Genomic DNA, 6,012 nt, shown 5'->3' with positions numbered 1-6,012 from the left:
CTGCACTACTTGTCAGTTGTATGTATTCAGGAGTCATGCTATGCTACCTTCCTTACTCTCATTGCCTAGTTTATGTTCAAATTTAATTGAAGTTTTACGTGTGGCTAAGCCAAGATAAATTATTCCAATTGAGCTGTTAAAAGATATTGTATAAATACATCATGACTTCCAAATTTTTAATTTCAATGTCGTTTCTAAGTTTTTACACAAGTCATTTAGAGATTTATTATTTAGTATGAATATAAACATAAATTTTTTTTATTAAAATTTTAATTAACTTGTACCAATTGGAGGAGTACTTGTACATGTGGACTCTTCTCCCTAGCTGCTGCCACGTCCAGCCCCTCATGAACTCTTCCTAGTCTCCCTACCAAGCAACGAACAAGCCCTGACCCAAGCCCTATGCGTTGCCTCACTTTACCCGAGCCCTAGGACCCATGGAAAACACTCGAACCTTAGCATCATCTAGCTAACCACGTGCCGCGCTCTTGCTTACCGTCCAGCCCTCGTTTCCACCTTAAATCATCATCGTTCTATCCATAAAATGTACCAAGTTGACAACCTATCTCTTGGAAATCATAACGTTTAATAAACAAAGCGTAAAATCGTCAAAACATTTGAAATAATTGTTCTATCGTTAAACCAATCGAGCGTAAATATTTTTCATGCAAAATTAATCAAAACATGCATAATATTGTTTGAATGAACTGTCTTTGCGTTTTAAAACGCTCGAATATACGATTGTCGGCGTGGGCGCGAATAAGATGGAACGGGCGACAAAGACTCCTAGTTTTTTTCCCCTCCAATGTTTCAAATTTTAGTGTGTGTGTTTTTGGCTGAACGGGGTGCAAAAAAACCTATGTTTTCTATTTTATAGATTTTAATTTGCATGATAATGGATTTGGGTTTTGGGCATTTACGTTTAGGAGCAATTGGGCCTACTCATCCTAGGTAAATTGGGCCCAATAACACCTATTTTATTGAAAAATAAAAGTTTATAAAAATTACTTTTCAAAAATAATGCATTTGATATTTTAAAAGTCTCTCGTTCGCCCAAAACCGGCTTCCCGGATAAAATCGAGCTCGTCTTGTAAAATAATTTGAACTCTATCATTTTTAGAAAAATTTAATCATATTAATAAGCCTTGAACATATTTACTGAAAAATATTTATTTTGTCTTGGTCGTCCCCGGTCTACTTTCCACAACCTATTATCGATTATTCGGGTAAAATCCTTCAATTTCATGAAATCATGCACTTTAAACATTTAAGCATGTAAAATATATCTATCATTAAGTATTTAAAATCAATTAAGAAAAAATAAATATAAAATTTAAATCATTTGCATGCATTTGGTTTACGTTGGTTGGCTTTTGTATGTTACATAAAATCAAGTAAAAGACGAATTGTAAAAGACGAATTATATCATATCTATTATCTATTATCTATTATTTATTATAAAAGTGTGAGTTTTCATTGTTTGTTTACTAAATTGTCCTCATGTTTTATGTTTGTCTTTTGATATGTCATATATTTGTCTTTTGTCATTTGTATATTTAACTTTGACTTCTTTTATTGTTTGTTTACTAAATTGCCCTCATGTTTTATGTTTGTCTTTTGGTATGTCATATATTTGTCTTTTGATATCACTATCCTTATTTTGTCATTTGTCTATTTAACTTTGACTTCCTTTTTTTGTTTTCGTTGGGGTTTTAATTCCAGAGTTCCATATCGAAGTTTTCATTGTTTCTTTACTAAATTGCCCTCGTGTTTTAAGTTTGTCTTTTGATATGCCTTATGTTTGTCTTTTGATATCACTATGATTATTTTGTCATTTTTCCATTTAATTTTGACTTTATTTGTTTTTTTTTGTTTTTGGTTTGAGGGTTTAATTTCAAAGTTACATATTGAGGTGTAATCTTTGCATCGCCACTATATTTGACAACATTCACTAATTCGAAACATAATTTGAAAGTCGTATTTCGACTCCAACGTTTATTATAAAAGTGTGAGTTTTCACTGTTTGTTTACTAAATTGCTCTCATGTTTAATGTTTGTTTTTTGGTATGTCTTATGTTTGTCTTTTAATATCATTATCATTATTTTGTCATTTGTCTATTTAACGTTGACTTTAATTTTTTTTGGGTTTTGGTTGAGGGGTTTAATTCCAGAGTTCCATATCGAAGTTTTCATTGTTTTTTTTACTAAATTGTCATTGTGTTTTAAGTTTGTCTTTTGATATCACTATGATTATTTTGTCATTTGTCAATTTAATTTTGACTTTACTTGCCTTTTTGTTTTTGGTTTGGGGGTTTATTTCCAGAGTTACATATCGAGGTACAATCTTTGCATTGCCACTATCTTTGACAACATCCACTAATTCGAAACATATTTCGACTCCAACGTATATTATAAAAGTGTGAGTTTTCATTGTTTGTTTACTAAATTGCCTTGATGTTTTATGTTTGTCTTTTGATATGTCCTATGTGTATCTTTTGATATCACTATCATTATTTTGTGATTTGTCTATTTAACTTTGACTTTTCTTTTCTTTTCTTTTTTTTTGGGTTTTGGTTGGGGGGTTAATTCCAGAGTTCCATATCGAAGTTTTCATTGTTTGTTTACTAAATTGCCCTCGTGTTTTAAGTTTGTCTTTTGATATGCCTTATGTTTGTCTTTTGATATCACTATGATTATTTTGTCATTTTTCCATTTTATTTTGACTTTATTTGTTTTTTTTGTTTTGGTTTGGGGGTTTAATTCCATAGTTACATATTGAGGTGTAACCTTTGCATCGCCACTATCTTTGACAACATTCACTAATTCGAAACATAATTTGAAAGTCGTATTTCGACTCCGATGTTTATTATAAAAGTGTGAGTTTTCATTGTTTGTTTACTAAATTGTCCTCATGTTTTATGTTTGTCTTTTGGTATGTCTTAAGTTTGTCTTTTGATATCACTATCATTTTTTTGTCATTTGTCTATTTAACTTTGACTTTTTTTTTTGGTTTTGGCGGGGGGGTTTAATTCTAGAGTTCCATATCGAAGTTTTCATTATTTGTTTACTAAATTGCCCTTGTGTTTTAAGTTTGTTATGCCTTATGTTTGTCTTTTGATATCACTATGATTATTTTGTCATTTGTCAATTTAATTTTGACTTTACTTGTTTTTTTATTTTTGGTTTGGGGATTTAATTCCAGAGTTACATATCGAGATACAATCTTTGCATCGCCACTATCTTTACAACATCCGCTAATTCGAAACATACTTCGAAAGTAGTATTTTGACTCCAACGTTTATTATAAAAGTGTGAGTTTTCACTGTTTGTTTACTAAATTGTCCTCATGTTTTATGTTTGTCTTTTGGTATGCCTTATGTTTGTTTTTTGATATCACTATCATTATTTTGTCATTTGTCTATTTAACTTTGACTTCTTTTTTTTGGGTTTTGGCTGGGGGTTTAATTCCAGAGTTATATATCGAATTTTTCATTGTTTGTTTACTAATTTTCCCTCGTGTTTTATATTTGTCTTTTGATATTACTATGATTATTTTGTCATTTGTCTATTTAACTTTGACTTTTTTTTTTGTTTTTGGTTTGGGGGCTTAATTCCAGAGTTACATATCGAGGTTCAATATTTGTATTGTCACTATCTTTGATAACATCCACTAATTCGAAACATAATTTGAAAGTCGTATTTCGACTCCAACGTTTTCGGGATGCCGCTAATAACCAACGAATGACAAGTTTTTTTCCTTGTATGAATCATATTTCAATAAAAATTTGATGAGCTGATCCACTTACACGTATTGTTTCTATAGCTATATCGTATTTTTTGTAATTTTTTCGTTTGTCAGATATTTAGCTTTGAATTATCTTCTTTCTTCATTTTTTGATTGGAAGATTTAATTACGTAATTACGTCTCGAGTCTCGAGGTTCAATCTTTTTATTATATTTGTTGCTTTGGAGACTTGGAAGTTTTCTGACTTCGATTATGTTACAAAAAATAACCAGATTTAAATATATAGTTTCAATTTACAACTTTAATTTAAATAAAATTTTGTTGACAATGATCATTATTTTCATTCTCATGTGAATGTCTTATTTTTTTAGTCAAATGAGTTAATATACTTCGATTTCACAAAAACATTCAAAATGGACGAAATCATATTAGTTTTAATCGAATGTGTAATGCTTTGATTGATCTATGTAATTAATGTGTATTCTTCATTTTTTATTTATCTACTTTTTATTTGTTGGGTACATAGATTTTTATGTTAGTAATAATATATATATAACTTTTTTCGTACCAAAATTGAATCATGAAGTTGCATTCACATGCATTAGATTTTGTCATATATCTCATAAACAATAGATTTATCCTTAATAAATATGTCTTCTTGTTATTTTAGTTTGTGCATTTCGTTAAAATGTTCAGGAATTCAATATCTACTACTGTCATTTAGATTCGAGTCAATTGAAATATAATGTCATTTAAGTTAAAACATGTTCAAGGCGAATTATTTATCAAAAAAATTCAATTTCCATAATTCTTTGATTATAATAATTTATATTATTTAATTCACAAATTTTTTTATTAATACACTTAATGAGCAACAAATTCTTTTTAAAATTATATTTTAATTCCATTCGGATATGTGATATTTTATCGACAAAAATTTGCTTGATTTTTATGAAACTAATGTATATTGTTCTTCTTATTATTCTTATAACGTAGATATATTTGATTATGTTTTTTTCATTTTATTATAATTTCATATGATGATTCAGGTAATTTGAATCAGTTTTTTTGTCAATCAATACAGAATTTTCAATGCGATATTGTATTGTTTTTCTTCATTTTTTTTCCCGAACAATTAAAATTTCTATAACATGTGCTCAAATTGTTTTCCCTCGAGATTGGATATATAAAATTGTTTAATTTATTTTTAAAATTATCATTGTGTTAAGTTGATGATTTTTAAAAAAATTATATGATTCTTATCATCTTATGGTCTCTCTATTTTTTAGATTTTTTTAGATTTCAAATCAGAGTTTTTTTTTTTCATTCAAATAGAAATGTATAAATAATATTATTCTTTATTATTATTAAGCAATTATACGTTGGATTGGAATATTGAGTTGTCAATTGATAAATTTTTTTTAATGTCATTGATTCCATGAAAATGTTAAGAAAATATTATGTATTTCAAAATATAAAAATATACAGTTATTTTTTTGTTCTTAATTCTCTTCATTCATTCCTTTTTCCCTCTCATTTTGTTTTGAAACATGATTTTAAATCAAAGTTTGTACCTATGAATAATTGGACTATGACGTGGAAGTGGATTTCATTTCTTAAAAATAGAAACTATACAAGTAAAAAATTTAATTTTAGATTTGTTATATAGATATGTGTTCATCTTTCTCAACCTTTTTTATTTGTATTTAGACATTATAAGATGAAATTCTATCATCTGATTTTAAATTATATGACTCTTATNTTGTCAATTATTATATTTTTTTAATATAATTGATTTGATAAAAATTTTCAGAAAATGTGATGTATTTCAAAAAATAAAAAATATAGTTATTTCTTAATTCTTAATTCTCTTAATTCCTTCCTTTTTTTTCCCTATCATTTTGTTTTGAAACTGATTGTAAATCAAAGGTCATACCCATGAATAATTGAACTATGACGTTGAAGTGAATTTCATTTCTTAAAAATAGAAACTATACAAGTAGAAATTTTAATTTATATTTTAGATTTGCTATATAAATTTGTGTTCATCTTTCTCACCTTTTATTATTTGTATTTAGACCTCATAAGATGGACTTATATCATCCGATTTTAAATAACTGATTCGTGTGTTTCGTTTATGATAAATTATTATTTATTCATTGAATTTTTTATTATTTTGAAACATAATTATCCAACATCTTTGAATGAAAATTTTAAATTACCATTATTTTGATTTAGAGTGATTCATAACCTAAAATAAGGCAACA

This window comes from Primulina huaijiensis, chromosome 10 (genome assembly GCF_012295235.1).
Source record: "Primulina huaijiensis isolate GDHJ02 chromosome 10, ASM1229523v2, whole genome shotgun sequence".
Taxonomy (NCBI): domain Eukaryota; kingdom Viridiplantae; phylum Streptophyta; class Magnoliopsida; order Lamiales; family Gesneriaceae; genus Primulina; species Primulina huaijiensis.
Note: the sequence above shows the minus strand (reverse complement) of the source record.